The sequence below is a fragment of the Emys orbicularis genome, chromosome 11, assembly GCF_028017835.1.
Source record: "Emys orbicularis isolate rEmyOrb1 chromosome 11, rEmyOrb1.hap1, whole genome shotgun sequence".
NCBI lineage: Eukaryota > Metazoa > Chordata > Testudines > Emydidae > Emys > Emys orbicularis.
This window is the reverse complement of record NC_088693.1, coordinates 80,197,054-80,219,424: the sequence shown is the minus strand read 5'-3', so window position 1 is coordinate 80,219,424 and position 22,371 is coordinate 80,197,054. Positions and strand designations below refer to the sequence as shown.

General features: G+C 55.5%; 1 pseudogene; it reads right to left on the bottom strand.

The window, feature by feature from the left end:
- Positions 1 to 9,899: 9,899 nt before the first annotated feature.
- Positions 9,900 to 15,171, bottom strand: LOC135885260 (antigen-presenting glycoprotein CD1d-like; annotated as a pseudogene).
- Between the last annotated feature and the right edge of the window lie 7,200 nt (positions 15,172 to 22,371).

Here is a 22,371-nt window from a genome sequence, read left to right as displayed (position 1 = left end):
TAGGAAGGGAGGGCTATCATCCCAAACCTGTCTCCTTCACTGATGGGTTCTAAGGTAGCTCTCAAGGACCGATAGTACCTGGGACGACCTGAAGGAGCCTTGGGTAGAATGCGGAGGGGAGGAGCAAGATAGCCTTTGTAACAGCTACCATGCCAACCATTAGGAAGCCATTTGTAGGCACTAGTACCACAAACCCAAATACCCAGAGGACAATAAGAATTATTGACACTAAACAAGTCAAAAAATAACAAGACCAAATACATAGGCCAGGTCCGCCTTCTGTGAGAAAATAAAACCAATGCTCAGGGTTTTCGCGGGGAGTATGCCGTGACTGTTCAGAAAGATCACAACGCATTCCCAGCGATCCTTACTGTCTTTTGAATAACAGCTTAAGTCCCAAATCGTCGTTAGCAGTCTTCTCCGCAGGCTGGACAGTCCACTGTTCAGGAGCGGGCACTGCTTTCAGTCGAGACTGATGAATCCAGTTCTTGTGTCCTTCGACCTTTGCCGCTGTATGGGTGACAAGCAGGACGGTGTGGGATCCCTTCCACTTCTCTTGGAGAGGCTCGTCCTTCCAGGTCCGCACGAGAACGGAGTCACCAGGCTGCAGGGAGTGGACCGGAGTATCCAGCAGAAGAGGCTGTGAATCTTTGGTGTACCTGTGAAGAGAAGAAAGAACAGCAGACAGAGGGCACATGTACTGAGACAAGAAACCACACCCCACTTCCCATTCCCCTGCCAGAACTGGGGTACCATTCATAGGCCATGCTCTTCCAAACATAATCTCGAAGGGACTAAGCCCTAACCTACCCTTAGGGAGAGCACGAATGCGAAGTAACACAAGGGGTAAGGCATCAGGCCACTTAAGAGAGGCCTCCTGACAGACCTTTGAAAGGTGTCTCTTGAGCGTCTGATTTGTGCGTTCCACTACTCCACTGGCTTGTGGTCGCCAGGGTGTGTGGAGTTTCCAGGGGATTTGCAGAGCACTTGATAGCTTTTGAACCACTTGAGATGTGAAGTGTGTTCCATTATCAGATTCCATCCACTGGGGGAGGCCGAAGCGAGGAATAATTTCCTTGACAAACTTAAGAGCCACTGTTTTGGCAGTGTTGTTGCGACATGGGAAGGCTTCAGGCCATCCGCTGAATCGATCCACTAAAACAAGAAGGTACCTGTACCCTTGAGTCCTGGGAAACTCAGTAAAGTCTATTTGCCACACCAATCCTGGGCCTGGGGTAGGTTCCAGGGTGGCTGGTGGCACTGCTACTCCTGGTCGTGGGTTATTCTTTTGGCAAATTAAACATTCAGCTTGTACCTGTGATGCTAGGGGTTTAAGTCCAGAGGTTAGAAAATATTTAGTCATGAGCTGGGTGAGAGCCTCTCTGCCTGCGTGTGTGGTTTGATGTAGTTTCTGCAACACTGGTCGAATCAGGCCCTTGGGCAGGAGGATTTTTCCCTCTGTGGAATAAAACCATCCCTCTTTTTCCTGGAGACCAAGACTGTCAGCCAGGTTTCTGTCCTCTTGGGAGTACTGAGGGGCTGCAAGTTCACCCACTGATGGGATGAGGGCATGCATTTGGGCATTCTCCTCTGTTGGTGATTTCAGGGTAGCAGCTCGCTTAGCTTCCCTGTCTGCTCTGGCATTGCCCCTGGTTACATCTTGATCTTCCCTTTGATGGGCTTTGCAATGCACCACTGCTACTGCTGAGGGGAGTTGTACTGCTTCTAAAAGCCGGAGAATTTGAGATCCATGCTTGACCGGAGAGCCTTGAGCTGTTAACATTCCCCTTTGCTTCCACAAACCAGCGTGGGCATGCAATACCCCAAAAGCATACTTTGAATCAGTAAAGATATTAACCCGTTTGTCTTTTGCCAGCTCGAGGGCACGGGTCAGGGCCACTAGTTCAGCAAGCTGGGCAGACGTTCCTGCCGGTAAACTCTCAGCTTCCACGGTATCATGAAGAGACACAATAGCATAACCAGCCCTCCTTTGCCCATCCACAACAGTACTACTTCCATCTGTATACCATTCCAAGTCAGCATTTGGGAGTGGCTGATCTTTTAGATCTGGGCGGCTAGAATACTGAACATCTATGATTTCTAAACAGTCATGTTCCTGCCTTTCTGTCTCTGGTAGCAGTGTAGCTGGATTAAGGGAGGGACAGATCTGCAGGGTGACTTCAGGATTCTCTAACAGCTTTGCCTGGTACCGAGCAACCCGAGCCTGTGTGAGCCAAAGACCCCCCTTAGTGTCCAGCAAGGCTCGGACCATATGAGGAACATACACTTGCACAGCTCCTCCCAGTGTCAGCTTCTCCGCTTCCCCAAGCACCAGAGCAGTAGCTGCGACCGCCCTCAAACAGGCTGGCCATCCCTTTGAAACTTGATCCAGTTGTTTAGAAAAGTATGCTACAGGACGCTTCCAGGCACCTAATAGCTGGGTAAGCATTCCCAAAGCTACCCCTTTTCGCACATACAGTTGGAACGGCTTAGATATATCGGGCAAGCCGAGGGCTGGAGCTTCCATTAGCTTCCTTTTCAAGATCTTAAATGCCCTGTCCGCTTCTGGGGACCAGTGAAAGGGGTCTTGATCCGCTCCCTTAACATATTCATACAGAGGTTTAGCCCACAGTCCAAACTCTGGAATCCATATTCTGCAAAAGCCTGCCATGCCCAGAAATGCTCTAAGCCGTTTACGGTTGCTGGGGATGGGAACTTGGCAGATAGCCTCCTTTCTTTCGTTTGAGAGCTGTCTCTCTCCCTGCCTGATGTGAAATCCCAGATATTGAACCTCTGTAAGAGCAATTTGGGCTTTGTTTTGAGATACCCTGTATCCTCGCAATCCAATAAAGTTTAGGAGACTCACAGTAGCTCTGAAACAAGGGATTAGACCCACAGCAGCAATTAGCAAGTCATCTACATATTGCAGCAAGAGGGCTTTGTCTGAATTATCCCACTCCTCCAAATCTCTGGCCAAAGCCTGTCCAAACAGAGTGGGGGAATTTTTAAATCCTTGAGCCAATACAGTCCAACAAAGCTGCTTCTTAACCCTTCTGTTGTCCTCATTATGCCTTGCAGTATTTTGCTGATCTCAGTTGCTTGGGCACATTCAGGCCCCCCTTCCTCTTGGTTGTCAGCAAAGTCTTGGCTGTGAACACTGACCTTGGACTGAGGCCAGCTGTATTTTCCTCTCAGTTAACTCATTCTGTGCTTTTTCCTCTTCTCCCTTTCTCAGCTTCTTCTAACTTCCAAAGGAACCTTCCATTCTTCACTTATACACCTTTCCTCCAACCATTAACACATACACATTGCCATCATACACCTTTCCAGTAACATAACTTCTGTGCAAAGCTTTGAAACAACAAACCAGGATGAGCACACTCACTTCTGAGGATTCCACTCTGTACAACCTCTGGAGTCCAATAGCTTTCCCTTTTAAACCTTAAATGCCTTCTCTGTCTTCCTTCGCTTAGCCTTGGCTATAACCTGATTCCGCTCCACTTCAGACAACAGGGTTCTTATAAGTATATTACAATCTTCCCAGTCAGGCTTATGGCTAGCTAAACAACCTTCAAAGATTTCTTGTGTTCCTGGACAGGCTACCACACTCTCAGTAATCAACGGATACAATCCCACGGGGGTGGGGGGGGTACTCTCTAAAGCCTGTGGGGGTGGAGGAGCCGAAGGGGACACCGATTCTGGCATTACAACAGTGGGAGGGTTCTGGGGTTTAGCAGCACATACTACCGAACCTGTCGGAGTCAAATGACACTTGAGCAAAATATCAGTCCTATTTCTTAATACCATAAACGTATACGCATAGAGATGTTCATTCCATTTACCTGTTCTCTGACAAAACAAAAGCAACTGAAGGATCATGCTGCAATTAAGTGATCCTTCCGGTGGCCACCTTTCTTGGCACTCCAGCTGGTACTGAGGCCAATCAACTGTACAGAACCTTTTCAATTTACTTTTAATCAACTGATCAGATCCAAACACCTTCCAGTTCACCAGAATGCATTCTAAAGGTGTACACTGTACCCTGCCGGCTGTACTCTGTCCCTGCCCCATACTGAGGGAGACTCTGGGCGTCCCCAAGTCACAACAGGTAGACCTCTGGGCGTCCCCAGGTCAAGACAGATAAAGTCCCCACTGGACTATACCTACCTTATCCACGGGTCCGGTTCTGCACCGTCGCCCTATCGACGGTCCGTCGCCCTATCAACGGGACCGGTTCCCCACCGTCGCCCGCAGCTGCTTCTCCACTGTCTGTGTGCGTTGCACCGTTGTGCCCTCCGGGGTCGAGCAAACCACGTCTCTGCCGAGGCCCCCGATGAAGTCACCGGTGCGCGCTGGGCGTCGGTCGTCGTCGTAATCCGTCGGCCACCAGGAGGGATCCGGGCAAGGCTAAATTTCAGCCTCGAGCCCACCCAGGGACGCCAAAACTGTTACCGCCCAAGTGCTCGAGGCGGACTTCAAATGGTCCGTTGCCCGGTGTGCTTGGCACCAATAAAGACACCGAGGGGAGAAAGCAAGCCAAGTTTATTTCAGAGCTCTGAAATGGCACTAGGAGACCAGCATGTCTCAAATCCAGTACAACAAATACAAATAACTTTTACCTTTTATACTTCAAGCAGTCTCTGTGTAAGCCTTTGTCCTGTTACTCCCTCTTACACCTCCCACCCCTCCCTTCTCTAGCAGTTACAATTAGAAAGTTCCCATACGCCTGCTTATCTTGTGGCCTTGCAAGGCCTGTTTACAGCAGTCTGCCTGCTAGAAAAGCTGACCCTTACATTTCTGCTTCAGCTTGCTACAAAGCCTGTAAGCAGCGAGCACAGAAGTAGGTGAGAGTTCACAAGATGGGGTTTGGGGGTGCAGATAGGCCCAGAGCAAAAGAGCTTCATCGACACTTTGGTCTTCCACTCTCCCGAGTTACCTGGTAGCTATGCCTAGTGGTCCCCCAACAGCCCTGTTAGTCTGTATCTACAAAAACAACAAGGAGTCTGGTGGCACCTTAAAGACTAACAGATTTATTTGGGCATAAGCAAGAAGTGAGGTTTTTACTCACGAAAGCTTATGCCCAAATAAATCTGTTAGTCTTTAAGATGCCACCGGACTCCTTAGTGACTTTTCAGTTTCTCTAGCGAGGAATTAGGTGTCAAAGTGACACGGGACAGATCTAGCGACTTTCCCTGCCAATTACAGTGATAGTCAGAGACAGGCGTCACCAATTTGTCTAGTCACTAAATCATTCCCCAGCAGCTCAATGGTGTTAATGAAATCCATTCCTCTGTGTCACTGCATCTCCCTCGGGCATGGCCTCGGAAGGACACACATTCCCGGGCTTCTTGGGCAGGGCGGCTGGGGCTGACTCCCGCTCCTGGGGGCCGCAGAAACGGGGGCTCAGCCTCGACTCCTTGGGGTGGGGAGGGGGGTGAAAAGCCAGAGCTAACGGCGAGGAGGGGCTGGAAGAGGGGAGAACACAACTGCCCTTAGGAGGAAAAGTTATGATCTTAAAACCATTTGTGACCCGGGCAGGCGCCGCTCCCTGGGCGAGGGTGAGGCAGGAAAAACCATTTGTCAACAGAGCTTTGAGCCTTTGGCCACTGGAATGTTACCGGATCAAAATCCCCCTCCCAGGAGGGGGAAGCCGGCCTGTCTAGTTGGGTGAGTCCTTGGGTCTCTGCTGGGCCTGCCCCCGGGACTAGCTTGTGCCCCCCCTGCCCGGGCCGAGGACACTCCCAGCTGCTGATCAGAAAGCAGCAGCTATGCTGGGCGCTCCCTTTCCAGCCGAGTAGTCTTGGCAGCTGAGTTTATTTTATCATTGACTGGCTCCATTGGTATCTCTCAGCTGGTAGGGGCTGGCAAAGGGTTTCTGGCTGTCCTGGTTACATGAGGCGGGGCTGGGGTCCCCCCACTTCTTAACCTGGCATTTGGCTGCCCCTCCAGCCCTCCCTTCGGGGCTCTGCTCCCTGGCAGCGTGGCCCAGATTCCCTTGGCCCCAGTGGGGATAAGCTGCCCCTGGCAGAGTGAACCTGCCTCCCCCGGAGCAGATGTTGCCTTGAGAAAAGGCTCCGGTGGAAATCGCTCCGCGCTGCCCAAGAGGGGCCGTTTGGTCTCTCCAGCCATAGAAAAGGTTATTCTTTGTGCTCATCAAATCCCACCAGCGGGTCACCCCTCCCCTGAATCCTAGGGCTCAGCTCCCAGCCAGCAACCCCCCAAACCGTGCCTGCGATCGCTGGGGGCTTTGCTGCAAGTGCTGGCTCTGCACTCTCTGAACTTCCCGTCGATTCTCTCCGTCGGCAGGCCGGTGCGCGCATTTTGTCTGCCTGGGGTGCAGTTGTCTGGGGAGGAAGGAGGTTGGGAGGGAAGGGATCAGATGGGAGCTGCGCGTGTCTAGACAACTCCAGTGACTGCTGGCCTGGTAGCAAACATCCAGAGCAGTGAGCGGCAAAGGGACCTTTGCTTCTGCAGGAGATTCACTGCGGGGAAACCGGAGCACAGGACTGAACCCTTTGCAGGGCCTGCCCAGCATCGCTGCGGCTTTCGTATTCAGCAGCAGGGTGTCCTCTGGCCCGGGCAGAGACACGCCGCTAATTCTCGGCTGAATCCTGTGCACATTTTGTTTAGTGACATTTTTGATGCCGTTTTGAATGCTTAAATAGCACCATCTAGTGACTTTTCAGGGTGTCTCTGGCGATTTCCTGCCATGTGGAGTTGGCAGCTCCGAGCACCAGCCCCGGGACTACGCCCATCGCTCTGGGGCTGGGCACCCCCAGCCCAAGGGCCAGTCAGCACCGGGTCTGGGCAGCATCACCAGTTGCCAGGCAGAGCCGGCCTCAGCAGGGCTCGGTTCCATACTTCTCCCTTGTAGGGTCTGGGGTGGGGCTGCAGGACTCGCCCGGCGCCTGCCATGGCCCCATTGAGGCCCCCAGAGCAGCTGGGATGACGCTGGAGAGCGGGGCCAGCCGCCCCATAACAGGACACAGCAAAGTGCCTGGGCTGCTCCATCTCCTTGGCCTCGCTGCTGGGGGGGAGATAGGCCGGGGGGTGGGGGGATCACTTGGCTTTGTCTCTGTAAATTTAGTCCTAGTGAAAGGTTCAGGGCTGGCGTCTCAGGGGAAAGATCTGAGCTCCCCCTTCCCATGGGCCTGAGCCCTGCCCCCCAGACACCCCACCAGAGCGGGGGCTCAGTCTCCGTGGGTCAGGCACAGCTCGGCCTCCCAGGCTGCTCCCACCATCGATCTCCCATAGGGGCTTTTCAGGCCCCCCAGTCTCTGAGCCCCTCCCCCTCTCTGCTGCATTCACCCTCCCGCCCCCACCCCCCGTGGGGCAGGGCCGGGCCATTGTCCCCATGGTCCAGCTGGGGAGGGAGGCCCAGAGAATTCAGTGACTGGCCCAGGGTCACACATGGAGTCGCTGGCAGAGCCGGGAATTGACCCCTGGGATCCCGGCTCAGACGCCAGCCCCTGAGCTCCTCTCTGGACCCCTCTGTGACAGCTCCCCAGGTGTGGTGCATTGGCCCAGCCTTGGACGTGGGTCTGGGAGGACCCGTTTGGAGTGTCAGACACCCCCCGCCCTCCTCCCCCCGGGTCCCCCGGCCTCCTTGGGTCAAACCTCGGAGCCGTTAGCACCCCTGCCCCACACTGTTAGCTTCCTTCAGCGAGTCCCCCTGGGCTGGGCACCTCTGAGAAACGTGTACCCCAAAGGGGGCAATGCCCCCCCCAGCATGGGCAGGGACTCAGGCAGCCTGTCACAGCGGGCGGGTTTATGAGGTGATTGGCACACGGTATGGGAAGCCCTCAGGCCAGCACAGAGAAATGGGGTACATCAGAGTTCCTTTGGGGGTCTCCCAGCCCCAACCAAGCCGTGTGGACCCCTTGGCTCCCGCTTTGGGCCTCTTTGTCCCCTGTCCCCCTCTTTGTCTCTAGTTCCCGGGTGAGCTCACCCCCCACCCGGCCCCTCCTCAGTCCGTGTTCTTGGCCAGGGGAATGGGGCGCAGCTCCCTTGCTGAGAGGCAGGAAGTCCACACGCTCTGGGCCGTTGGGCCTCTGCAAAGAGTAAACAGCCTTTCCCCCCCACCTAGCGAACAATGCAGCATATAGGGGAAACTGAGGCACACACAGTATTCATACAAAATATTACAGACAATTCCCACTCCATCCCCCAAACAGCCGATCGGAGCTGGCACCCCTAGGAGGGTAATGTCCCTGGGAGGGCCCCTTCAGGGCGCCAGACCCACTTAGTGTCTCTCTCTCTCTGACTAGGGCAAGTGACGTGACTTCACCACCTCCTGGAACCGAACCTCGGAGCCGTCAGCACCCTGCTTCACGCCGTGAGCTCCCTGCAGCGAGTCCACCTGGGTGGGATGTTTTGCTTATAAGAAGCACACGGGATCTTTTTCAGGGGAAAAGGCAACACGCCACGTTTATTGGAAATACAACAATTAGCATATGCATTCAATCACACACACACACTGTCCTGCCAGTCGATGTCATAGTTACCAGTCCAGAGTCCGGATCAATCTAGTGGCCAGCTCGGTTGATTATGGGTAGGGAGGAGCCGGGTTCTGTCGGTCGTGACACGATGCTCCAGGGAAGTCTTGGCAGGACAAACCCAAAGTTTCATGGCAAAGCCCCCTGTTTATATAGTGATCTTCCTTCATTGGGACCAACGAGTTCTGCACCATCATGCTGAATTGTCCTTTGACAAGTGCTTCTTTTCTTAAATTGTTTTTCTCATCCTTTATCTTATCCTTTATCCACTTATCTTCTAACTCACACATTCCTTATTCACACACAAAACAGGACTGATTTACACAGAGCATTTGAATAGGAACATCAAATTGCAATGCAGGAGAAAACAATCATGGCATTCTTTTACTTATTTCAAAATGCTAAACCTATAACAAAGTGGTGATGTCCCTAAAGGTCTGTTACTGCCTTGAAATCAGCTTCAGACACAAGATTCTGGCTGATGCATCTTTACCAATGGCCCATTCGGCCCATTCCTTCCTGCTTTCAGAAAGGGTGGCTGGCAGAATATGGTGAAATCATACACCAGTACATTTAATAAATGCTGCATTATTATTCTTTATCCTTCATTCTCAATTATACAAAGTACAAGCGTAAAATCCTCCTACTACAAGGACACAGAGAGCCTTGTGCACCCAAAGGGAGCGCTGCCCTGCCGACAACATCTGCAGGGACTCAGCCAGCGTGGGGCAGTGGAAGGGTTTGTTAGTTGGCTGCACCGCAGCGTACACAGCCCTTGGTTAGCGCAGAGAGCAGAGTTTCAGCCTGGTCAGCCCAGAGCCCTCTGACCCCTCCTTTTCCCAGCTCAGGAGAGAGCCCCAGCTTCCAGCCCCCCACACTTCACACACACACCCCCCCGAACTGGCCCCTCCTCAGCCCTTTGTTCCCCCACTGGGCACACCCGGCAGGCTTCCTGCTGAGGGGTCAGCCACCCATGGTCGTTAGATGCTGGGTACCAAAGGTCCAGGCAATGGAAGTGGCAATTATCTTCTCGGACTCTCCATGGACATTGGGCCCAGGCCCCACAACTGGCATCTGTCACCTCTGGGTCTCTGCAGAGTACACAACCTTTCCCTGCCACCTAGTTAACCGTGCAGCACGTAGGGGTAACAGAGGCACACACAGTATTCGTTCAAAATAGTTCCGAAAATTCCCGTTCTGTGACAGCTCCCAAATGTCCAACATGCCCCGAACCTCTCAGAGGAAGGAAAATCCCAACCCCCCAGCCCGGGCCCCGATCTCTCAGCACTCCAAAGCAGATCAGCCCTCGGGGCCCTGAGCTCTGGAGCCGGGCACAGATCCAGCCCCAAGGTCCATGTCCCCAGGAGAGGGGCTGATCCCCACGCCTGGGCCGGTGCAACCCCCTCAGGGCCTGGACTCCCCTGGTCTAATGTCCTGGTAGCCCCTGGAAGGAGAGAGCAGAGGGGATGGGTTAGGGGGTGCAACGGCCCCACCCCCACCCCAGAGAGGGAGAGGACTCACCTGCGTCTGCTCCGCCACAGCACCACGGCCACGGCGGCTACGGCCACAACCCCCACGGTGATGCCCACGGCCAGGCCGGGGCCCCAGGACCTGCTGTGCTCTGTAAAACAGGGGGTGCCGTGCTGGGAACGGGGACAGGAGTATGGGCTCTGTTCCCTCAGCCTCCCCCGCAGCCCCCCCCGATCATCTCAACCGACCCACTGCTCTCAGCCCCCCTGACCCTGTTCCCTCAGCCTCCCCTGCAGTCCCACCTGCTCCTCCCACAGTCCCACCCCCTCAGCCTCCCTCTGCTCCAGTGCTGCTCCCCTCTGTCCGATCCCCTCCAGACCCCTGCCCCTCTCCCCAACCACCGCAAGCCCTCCCCAGCCCTGCCTCTCTTCGCTCCACCCAGCCCACTCCACACAGATCTCTCCCCCCACCCCATTCGTGCTCTCCTCAGCCCCCAGCCTGCTCCCTCCATCCAGGTCCTGTCCCGTTCCCCTCAGCTCCTCCATCCTGCTCCCCCTGGTCCATCCCCACAGCCCCCCACCCACCCCCTCTGCTTCCCTGCGCCCCTATCTCGCTGCCTGGACCACCCCCGTCCCACTCAGGACGTGCAGGAAAAGCCCCCAGAGACCACGACGCTCCCCCCCCCCCCCCCCGGGACATGCACCTACCCCAGGGGATCAGCAGGCTCCGGCCCCCCAGGCTGCTGTGCTGCACCCGGCAGGCGTAGCTGTGCCCGGCGCCCGGCCCCACGGCCAAGGAGCTGCGCAGCTGGTAGGTCAGGTCCGCGTTGGGCAGGATCCCGCTGGAGTTCAGCCGCCCGCCCGGCCCCACCTCCTCCCCGTCCTGCAGCCAGGCCACGGCCGGGGGTAGAAACCGGTGACCCGGCAAACCAGCAGTACCGGCGCGGGGGTCCCGGCTGGGGGAGGCGCTCGGGCAAACACCACGGCGACCGGCCGCTCTGAGACAGGAGGAGAGAGACGGGGCGGGGGAGAGGGGACGATTCAGCCTGAGCCTCAGGGACTCACTAGCCAAGCCCAGCTCCATTCCCCAGGGTCAGGCGTTGGCCCCGCTGTCCTTGCCAGACCCCAATTCTGCCCCCTGCAGTTACCAGCGATGACAGAACCCCCTTCACTTCCTGTCTTAAATTGCTGTGCAGTGCGGCTATGAAATGGCTACTGTGCTCCACCCTAGATATAGCTGCATTTGTACTCCAGGCAAGGGTCGGCTGTACCAACAGCCCCTGTGCCCCACCCCAGAGGTGGCTGCATCTCAGCGAGCCGGGAGTGGTGACCAGCCTCACCTTGCCTCTCCAGAGACTCTCTCCCGTACTGGGCAAAGGTATCGATCCCATAGACACACATTGTTCTCTGGAGGAACGGAAACAGGGTGGAAATGCTCGTATCCCGGTTGACAAGATCCTGGACGTAGCTTCCCAGCTCATCCCTGTGCCGAGCGACCCATTTGCCTGTGTCCACGTCGAAGCTGATGAAGTCCTCGCCGTTTACCGCAGCGTCACAGAATCGTCTCAAGGTGCCGTTGGGGTGGAGCTTGCAGCTGAAGGAGACCTGGGTAACAAAGGGGTCTGGAACAGGAACATAAGAACATAACATAAGAACGGCCGTACCGGGTCAGACCAAAGGTCCATCTAGCCCAGTATCCTGTCTATCGACCGTGGCCAATGCCAGGTGTCCCAGAGGGAGTGAACCTAACAGGCAATGATCAAGTGATCTCTCTGCTGCCATCCGTCTCCACCCTCTGACAAACAGAGGCTAGGGACACCATTCCTTACCCATCCTGGCTAATAGCCATTAATGGACTTAACCACCTTGAATTTATCCAGTTCTCTTTTAAACGCTGTTATAGTCCTAGCCTTCACAACCTCCTCAGGTAAGGAGTTCCACAAGTTGACTGTGCGCTGCGTGAAGAAGAACTTCCTTGTATTTAAACCTGCTGGAAGGGCAGGGGGGATGAGGACGGGCATCTGGAGGTCACCATGGGGGGGCAGAAATAGACAGACGGGGGGCCAGGGTTACGACAGAATGTCAAGTGATATGAGGACGTTTGGCACAAGATGGCAGCGGGATTGTGGGGCGGCCCTGGCTGGAGTTCAGGGTACCTTGCAGTTTCTGTTTATAGCTGATTTTTCGAATTGCTCTAAGGTCCACGTGTATAGACAGATTGGCTTGAAAATCACTGTGAGACTTCAGGGCCTGAGGCATCTGAGGCCCCTTGGTCATGGGGTTGGTGAGATGTAGACCCCCGCCCAAATGACCTGCCTTTTAAATGTTTTATTTGTTTAGATGCTCTAGAGAAAACTGTGGCCCTGAGCCTCAATAAACGTACATCCCTGGGCTCCCCTGAGCTCGGCTCTGCACCGGTAGCAAAGACACGTTTGGCTTCCCAACACAACGTTACACAAGTCCCCAGGCCTTGGTTCTGTCTGTGGAGCGGGATGCCAGGCGGTGGCACCTCTGCCCACAGACAGTTCACACCTCTGCGAGCAATTGTTTCCTCAGCAGCACCTCAGGGCGTGACACACCGAGTCACACACTCGCTCAGCGGGAGAGGCTGCAACCTCGGAGCCCCGGGAGAACCCATCCAAGCCCTGTCACTGAGCGGTTCCTGCGGCTGTGAGCTCTGATCACACGGTCGGCTGTCACTCTGTCGTGAAACGCACCTGCCCAGGCAGATTGCCATGAGACTAGCTCTGCCCCACCAAGGTGCAGGGGACACTTTGTGGTGCAAATTTGGGGGCAGGTGGTTAAGGGGTTCCTGAGAGAAAGTCTTGCCCGAGGACCTGCTTTTAGTGCTCCAGCATCAGACACCCAGCGCAGACCCTGGGCTGAGCCGCTGAGCAGAGGTGAGCTGGGTCTGTCCCATGCCCTGGGGCAGCGCTGGTTGTGGGGCGGGGGAGGCACTATCTTAGCTCTGCATTTCCTGCTCTTGTGTTGGGGGTTTCATGGTTTGCAGAGTGTCAGTTTTCAATGTCGTTCGGGAGGACAGGTGGCACCGTGAGCAGCCTACACGCTCCTTCCACAAAGGCCTTTGGTAGGACACGTGGCCATGAGCCTAGGGTCAGGGCTGGGACACGGGGCCTTTCCCGTCTAGGACACACAGGCTACAATCTGGCCCCAGAGCCGGAGGACTGGCTCAGTGGGGTAGAGAATGGGACATGGGGTGTTTCCTGTGACGTTGTGCAGTCTATATGGTTTTATAAAAACTTGATAATAAGTCAATATAATGTAACTGGGATAGTTTTAGAGAAAATACGGTAATAAGTGAATGTAACATAACTGGGATATGCTTCATGCAAAAGGTCTCTTGTAAGGTATCATTACAAAGCTTATAATCTACTGAGTATGATCATCTGATTTGTATAAATGTACCGCTCTTGTATCTAAAAGTAGAAATATAAAATATAACTCTGAGGGCCCATTGTAATTATGTAAAGTGTGGGCCATTAATGATGGTTTGGAATCTTGATGACTCCCATTGTCTGCAGATGGCTGTTTACCTGTGAGTCTCCCTGCATATGTGTGTGCTGGCAAGTGAGTAATGAAGTTTTGCAGTGACATGTGATCATGTCACCTGAACTGGAATCCATCTTTAAACTGGTGCTTTTCCAGTGAGGGGGGGTGGAAACCCAGAGGGACAAAGGATTCCCGCCTTATGCAAAAGATATATAAAGGGGTGGAACAGGGAGAGGAGCCATCATGAAGAATCCCCTAGCTATCACCTGAGCTGCAACAAGAGCTGTACCAGGGGAAAGAATTGTGCCCAGGCCTGGAAGGTGTCCAGTCTGAGAAAAACTTACTGAAGCATCTCTGAGGGTGAGATTATCTGTATTCAGTTTGATTAGACATAGATTTGCGCATTTTATTTTATTTTGCTTGGTGACTTACTTTGTTCTGTCTGTTACTACTTGGAACCACTTAAATCCTACTGTCTGTATTTAATAAAATCACTTTTTATTTAGTAATTTACTCAGAGTATGTATTAATACCTGGGGGAGCAAACAACTGTGCATATCTCTCTATCAGTGTTATAGAGGGCGAACAATTTATGAGTTTGCCCTGCATAAGCTTTATGCAGGGTAAAACGGATTTATTTGGGTTTAGACCCCATTGGGAGTTGAGCATCTGAGTGCTAAAGACAAGCACACTACTGTAAGCTGTTTTCAGGTAAACTTGCAGCTTTGGGGCAAGTGATTCAGACCCTGGGTCTGTGTTGGAGCAGACTGGAGTGTCTAATTCAGCAAGACAGGGTGCTGGAGTCCTGAGCTGGCAGGGAAAACAGAAGCAGGGGTAGTCTTGGCACATCAGGTGGCAGCTCCCAAGGGGGATTCTGTGATCCAACCCGTCACATTTCCCTTCTAGGGAATGTTGGCTTCAATCAGCCTAAGGGCTAGGGACTCATTGTTTTGCCCTCCATCCACCCTGCCAGGATACACTCAATCGCTGTGGGGAGTGTGTCAGTTCTCAGCTGTCTGGCGGGTAGTGGGAGGGATGCCCTCAGACTGCTCCATACTCACAGCCCTCTCCTTCATCCTTAACCACTTTGTTCACCAGACGGAAGAAGTCAGACAGGTAGCGATGGATCAGCAGCTCCAAGTCCTGCCACTGCTTCGGGGTCAGGCCCTGATGGGCCCAGGGCTGCAGGAAGTGGATCTCGCAGGTGCTGCAGTCCATGGAGTGGGTCTCCAGGTCGCCCAGCAGGGCCATCCCCTGCATGTCCGTGGAGCTGGCGTTGTGGAAGACGGTGGTTTTAAGCACCCGGAGGGTGAGAGATGCTGGGGGGAGATGAGGAGAGGCTGGGGGGAGGCGTCAGGAAACAAGTGGAGAAGAAAGCGGGTGGGGAGAGAGATTAATGATTCTCCTGAGCTTCAGGATATCCCTGCAGACTCCTAAACCACCTCCCCCCTCCTCCTTCACCCCCAGGAAGGGTCACTAGCCCAGCGTGGTGCTGCCCCACCCTGGCTTTAGTATTACACCATCCACATCCGCCCCAGTAGGAAAAAAGGGCAGGGAGGGGGTCCCCACTTACCGGCCAGGGCCCCCCATGCCCAGGAGAGGAGCAGCAGAGGGAGCAGCATCCTGGCAGAGGAAGGGGGATCCGGGCTGTGGCAGGTGTCAGGGCAGCGGGACGAGGGGCCCGGGGTCGCCCACATGCAGTACGTTCCTACCCAGGGCACACGCCTCTCTGCCCACTTCTCTCTTTGTCTGTCTCTGCTCAGCTCTGTCCCCGCAGCTGCCAGCCCCGAGCCAATCAGGGCAGAGTGAGTCGGTGAGGGGGGTAGCGCGGGAGGGGGATCCCCGGCAGCAAGATCAGAACCAGGCCTTGTCCCAGGGTCAGTGTGTGTGAGACGCCCCCTCCATCTCCTCTGGCCTGGGGTACCGCTGCTCCCAGCACAACCCCTAGCGCCGCCCGGGGGCAATGGGGAGCCCTGACTGCCCGGGCAGAGCCCCCTGCTGCCTCCCGCCCGACTCCCTGCAGCCCAGCCCCTAGAGCCGCCCTGGGGCAATGGGGAGCCCTGACTGCTCGGGGAGAGCCCCCTGGTGCCCCCCGCCCCGCTCCCTGCAGCACAGCCCCTAGTGCCGCCCTGGGGCAATGGGAAGCCCTGACTGCCCGGGGAGAGCCCCCTGCTGCCCCTGCCCCGCCCGCTGCAGCGCAGCTCCTAGCACCACCCTGGGGCAATGGGGAGCCCTGACTGCTCGGGGAGAGCCCCCTGGTGTCCCCGCCCCGCCCCCTGCAGCACAGCCCCTAGCGCCGCCCTGGGGCAATGGGGAGACCTGACTGCCCAGGGAGATCCCCCTGCTGCCCCCTGCCCCACTCCCTGCAGCACAGCCCCTAGCGCCGCCCTGGGGCCATGGGGAGCCCTGACGGCCCGGGCAGAGCCCCCTGCTGCCCCCGCCCCGCTCCCTGCAGCACAGACCCTAGTGCCACCCTGGGGCCATGGGGAGCCCTGACTGCCCGGGCAGAGCCCCCTGCTGCCCCCGCCCCGCCCCCTGCAGCCCAGCCCCTAGCGCCGCCCTGGGGCAATGGGGAACCCTGACGGCCCGGGGAGAGCCCCCTGCTGCCCCCGCCCCGCCCCTTGCAGCCCAGCCCCTAGCGCCGCCCTGGGGCAATGGGGAGCCCTGACGGCCCGGGGACAGCGCCCCAGCCCCATGTAGGGCCAGATTCGCACGTAGGCAAACTAGGCAGGTACGCAGGACTCAAAACTGTGGCGGGACCCAAAACTATTGAGCCGGCGCCCTGCTCCTCACCCCGCCCGGGGGGCCGCCCCCCATCGCTGCACCCTGGCACCGCCGCACACTTGGCCCCGCAAGGAGGGGACGTTGGGGGGCGAGAGCGAGCCCCCCACTCATCCCACAGTGGGGCTGGGGCCGGCTGCCCTGGAGTGAACGTAGGCAATGGGGTGTGTGTATGGGGGGGTCACCCCCTGCCTGCTCCTCCCCTCTCTCAGTAGCCCCGTCCATCCCTCCCAATAGCCCCGCCCTCTTTCCTATTAGCCCCTCCCCCTCTCTGCTCCTTCCTCCCGCTCGCTAGCCACGCCCACTCTGTGGCCCCGCCTCCCCATACTCCTCTAAACCCTCTCCCGGGCTCCGCCCTTTCCTCCTCATCCCTTCAGGCAGGACAACCAATCAGGACGCGCTGCCGTGTGTCTGCGTCAGTAGTTGCGGGGGAGACTCAGCCTGAGCGTCAGGAGGGAGCGAGGAAAAAAAGGCGGGAACGGGGGGCAGGGGGGGGGGGGGGCGAGGCTCCAAAGGCCCCAGAGAGCGGGAGGTGAGAAGGACCAACTGTCACCTGAGGGAGGGGGAGGAGCCAACTGTCACCTCAGGGGGTGGGAGGGGGAGGGTAAACCGTCACTTGAGGGAGTATGAGGGGGAGGGGACAACAGTCACCAAAAGGGGAGGAGCCAACTGTCATCCCTCAGGCTATAGACAGGCTGGGTTGTTATTGTAGGGTTGCCGTGGAGCGCTGGGCTGTGGACAGGCTGGGATGTTATTGTAGGGTTGCTGGGGAGCGCTGGGGCTGTGGACAGGCTGGGATGTTATTGTAGGGTTGCTGGGGAGCGCTGGGCTGTGCACAGGCTGGGTTGTTATTGTAGGGTTGTTGGGGAGCGCTGGGGCTGTGGACAGGCTGGGTGATTATTGTAGGGATGCTGGGGAGCTCTGGGGCTGTGGACAGGCTGGGTTGTTATTGTAGGGTTGCTGGGGAGCGCTGGGGCTGTGGACAGGCTGGGTTGTTATTGTAGGGTTGCTGGGGAGCGCTGGGGCTGTGCACAGGCTGGGTGGTTATTGTAGGGTTGCTGGGGAGCGCTGGGGCTGTGGACAAGCTGGGTGGTTATTGTAGGGTTGCTGGGGAGCGCTGGGGCTGTGGACAAGCTGGGTGGTTATTGTAGGGTTGCTGGGGAGTGCTGGGGCTATGGACAGGCTGGGTGGTTATTGTAGGGTTGCCGGGGAGCGCTGGGGCTGTGAACAGGCTGGGTGGTTATTGTAGGGTTGCTGGGGAGCGCTGGGGCTGCGGACAGGCTGGGTTGTTATTGTAGGGTTGCTGGGGAGCGCTGGGGCTGTGGACAGGCTGGGTTGTTATTGTAGGGTTGCTGGGGAGCTCTGGGGCTGTGGACAGGCTGGGTTGTTATTGTAGGGTTGCTGGGGAGCACTGGGCTGTGGACAGGCTGGGTTGTTATTGTAGGGGTCCTGGGGAGCGCTGGGGCTGTGGACAGGCTGGGTTATTATTGTAGGGTTGCTGGGGAGCTCTGGGCCTGTGGACAGGCTGGGTTGTTATCGTAGGGTTGCTAGGGAGCGCTGGGCTGTGGACAGGCTGGGTGGCTATTGTAGGGCTGCTGGGGAGCGCTGGGGCTGTGGACAGGCTGGGTGGTTATTGTAGGGTTGCTGGGGAGCTCCGGGGCTGTGGACAGGATGGGTTGTTATTATAGGGTTGCTGGGGAGCGCTACGGCTGTGGACAGGCTGGGTTGTTATTGTAGGGTTGCTGGGGAGCGCTGGGGCTGTGGACAGGCTGGGTGGTTATTGTAGGGTTGCTGGGGAGCTCCGGGGCTGTGGACAGGCTGGGTTGTTATTGTAGGGTTGCTGGGGAACTCTGGGACTGTGGACAGGCTGGGTTGTTATTGTAGGGTTGCTGGGGAGCACTGGGCTGTGGACAGGCTGGGTTGTTATTGTAGGGGTTCTGGGGAGCGCTGGGGCTGTGGACAGGCTGGGTTGTTATTGTAGGGTTGCTGGGGAGCTCTGGGGCTGTGGACAGGCTGGGTTGTTATTGTAGGGTTGCTGGGGAGCTCTGGGGCTGTGGACAGGCTGGGTTGTTATTGTAGGGTTGCTGGGGAGCGCTGGGCTGTGGACAGGCTGGGTTGTTATTGTAGGGTTGCTCCTCAGTGCTGTGCTGCCTCACGCTGGTCTCATGATAACAGAGACATGCAATGACCATGCCCGGTTGGATTCAGTGCAAATCACTGCCTCGTGGCAGGGACCCTATGTGGGGTACGGTTGTTCTGGGGGTGGGGGGCCTCACTGTGCAGGAGGAGTCACCTGCTTGGTTTCCCCCACTTGGCCCCGGAGCAGATGCTGCTTTTCCAGATTGAATCTCCCCCAAATTCATCCTCCGGGTTCCGGCTCTTAGCTCAACCCCATTGCTGGGGTCAGGGCAGGTTTGGGTTTTGGGCCCTGCCCCCCTGGGGGTCCCCTATTTCCCCCTGAGGTGACCCCCCCATCAGGACACCCCCACTGGGCCGTGTGATGGAGGGAAGGAGGCCGGGCAGTCGCAGCCACAGACAGACCCCACACATCCTGCTGGAGGATGCCACGTGCCGTCCCTGTATCTCCGCCGTGGAGCAGGCATAGCGGGTCCCTGCACAGCGAGACAGCAGGAGACACTGGGGAGCAGCCTCCCAGCCCCCTGAGAGCGCAGCGAGGTGACTGCAATGGGTTTCACACCGTTTTGCCGGTGGTGGTTGTACCACGTGTGCTCTGCAAGGCTGATGCTGGGGTTTATCTGCTTTTGCAGCAGGGGGCTTTGTTATTTTGTCTTGTGTGTTTTAGGGTCGACATCTGAGCTCTGAGGCAGCACACAAAAGACCCTCCTGTGACACGCCAGCGTGTTCGGTCCCTGGCTATTAGTGACAATAAGACGAGACAGGCTGGTTATTTCTGCAATATCACTTGTTAGCACCAGGGCCGTGCACATTCTGGTTTCTCACCATTTCCTTACATGGTTTTAGGTTTGCGCTGACAGTTAACCGCCAGCCAAGCAAGCAAATACCATTAGCCCCTGTTGCAGAGAGAAGGAAATGGGGAGCTGCAGCAGAGCTGGACAGAACCCAGGTGTCCTGACTCCAGTCTGGCGTGGTGGCTGCAACACTGTCCTGGCCAGCCCCTGCAGTGGAGGCTCTGACGGCCTTTCATTGCATGCCCTTGCTCTAGAAAGGGAACCCTTCTGCCAGGTGGAGTCGGCAGCCACAAGACCAGGTTCCACATCTAGGGGTTCCCCTTAACAATACAGCCCAGAACCGGCTCGAGCCCCCACCCAGTAATCTGGGAAAATTAAACACCCCCCCCCCAGCGCCTCTAAGAGGCAACACTTCCCCTCACGCAAGCACTGAGTCTGTGTCTAGCAAAGAGAACTTGTAATGCACATGGGAAAGGAACCCAGCATTGATTTGGTAAAACACCACAACCACTAGTCATAAGCATGTGACTGTGACGGGTTGGATCACAGAACCCCCCTTGGGGCTGCCAACTGATGTGCCAAGACTACTTCTGCCCCTGTTTCCCCTGCCAGCTTGGGACTCCAGCACCCTGTCTTGTTAAGCCAGACACGCCCGTCTGCTCCAACACAGACCCAGGGTCTGAACCACATGCCCCAAAGTTGCAGACTTAACTGAAAGCAACTTAAGAAGTGTTCCTGTCTTTAACACGTAGATGCCCAACTCCCAATGGGGTCCAAACCCCAAATAAATCCGTTTTACCCTGTATAAAGCTTATACAGGGTAAACTCGTAAATTGCTCGCCCTCCATAACACTGATAGAGAGATATGCACGGCTGTTTGCCCTCCCAGGTATTAATACATACTCTGGGTTAATTAATAAGTTAAAAATGATTTTACTAAATACAGAAAGTAGGATTTAAGTGGTTCCAAGTAGTAACAGAACAAAGTGAAGTACCAAACAAAATAAAATAGAACACGCAAGTCTATGTCTAATACAGTAAGAAAACTGAATACAGATAAAAACTCACCCTCAGAGGAATTCCAGTAAGCTTCCTTTTACAGACTAGCCTCCTTCTAGTCTGGGTCCAGCAATCAATCACACCCCCTGTAGTTATTGTCCTTTGTTCCAGTTTCTTTCAGGTATCCTTGGGGGTGGAGAGGCTATCTCTTGAGCCAGCTGAAGACAAAATGGAGGGGTCTCCCAGGAGTTTAAATAGACTTTCTCTTGTGGGTGGAGACCCCTCCCTCCCCCTGTGTAGAATTCCAGCTACAAGATGGAGTTTTGGAGTCACATGGGCAAGTCACATGTCCATGCATGACTCAGAATTTACAGGTAGCAGCCATGGTTCACATGCTACCTTGAATGTCCTCATGTAGACTTCTTATGTGGATTGGAGCCTCCCAAGATCCATTGTCCGTTAAGTGCTTCTTGATTGGGCACTTAACTTGCAAATTCCTTTCTAAAGAAGCTGACCAAATGCCTTACTAAGGTTATTTAAAATCAAACAAGTATGTGGCCAATATTCATAACTTTGAATACAACAATGATACATGCATACAAATAGGATGAATATATTCAGTAGATCATAACCTTTACAGAGATTTGTTACATGGCATATGTAGCATAAAACATATTCCAGTTTTGTCATAGATACATTCATAAGCATATTTCTATAAAGCCTCATGTGGTGCAACGTCACAGTGACCATGTGCAAAACGCCCACCCCCAGTACGTTGGGCAGTGCCCTTTGCCTCAGTTCCTCACTTGCGCTGTGAAAGTCCAACAAAGAAATGCTCCTTTCACACGCCACTCCCCTCTCCCTCTCCCTCCGCTGCGCCCCCCTCACAGCTGCTGTCCTTGGCCAGCAAAGACTCCGAGTCCGGAGGTGCATTCACATGAGTTCGTCTCCCACCCCCATTGAGTGATGCCCCAGCTGCTGCTGCCACCACCAGGGCAATACAGCAATGCCACCATTCACTGTGCTCCCCGCCGTGCTCGTTTGTTCTGTCCCAGATGGCCATTGCCCTGCGCCATCGCTTTTTCTGCTGCCACCGACCTGCCTCTCTATTGCAACCTCTGTGCTGCCACATCTTGAGGTCACACCGCTTAACCCAGCTCTCAGTGATTTCAGCAGTGAGCGGGGGAACCTCACTGCTAGTGCAGGCTGAGCAGTCGCTGCCTTGAACCCCTGTCCCACAGCAGGTCTAGGCCTTAGCACTAAGGCTACGTCTTCACGACAGGGGGGGTCGATTTAAGATACGCAAATTCAGCTACGCGAATAGCGTAGCTGAATTCGACGTATCGCAGCCGACTTACCCCGCTGTAGGGACGGTGGCAAAATCGACCTCTGCGGCTTCCTGTCGACGGCGCTTACTCCCACCTTCGCTGGTGGAGTAAGACCGTCGATTCGGGGATCGATTGTCGCGTCCCAATGGGACGCGATAAATCGATCCCCGAGAGGTCGATTTCTACCCGCCGATTCAGGCGGGTAGTGTAGACCTAGCCTCAGACCTGGTTATCAGTGACTTGAGCTTAGGGTGACCAGACAGCAAGTGTGAGAAATCGGGACAGGGGTTGGGGGGGTAATAGGCGCCTATGTAAGACAAAGCCCCAAATATCGGGACTGTCCCTATAAAATCAGGACATCTGGTCACCCTACTTGAGCTCCAGGGATCATTTAACTAAAGAAGGGACTCTCGACTGAGTCTAATTGGCTCTGCCTTTCAATAAGAGAGAGCAGAAGGGTCTGATGGTGCGTAGAATCCTTAGGCCATGTCTACACTAGTTCACTTACAGCAGGCGCCGCTGTAGCGCTTTGGGGGAAGATGCTCCAAGCCGATGAGAGAGAGCAAACCCTGCCTCAGCGAGAGGCCGTAAGTATGTCGGCCCCGCTGTTACCCCAAGGGGAGTAAGTTAGCGCTTCAGAGAGAAAATACTCCAGAAATGGTAGGGGGAAATATGGAAAAGGAAAGCCCCTTTTCTCAGAAGAGCAGACTCGGCTCCCTTCCGTGTCTGTCACCGGTGGATTTAGCTTACAATAAGGGTGTCCCTCCCTTCCTGTGGGATGTAATAAAAATGAAGACAAGACAAGGTAATATGGTGCAAACAAAGGTTAGTGTATTAAGGGTAACGGTACAGAAAACTG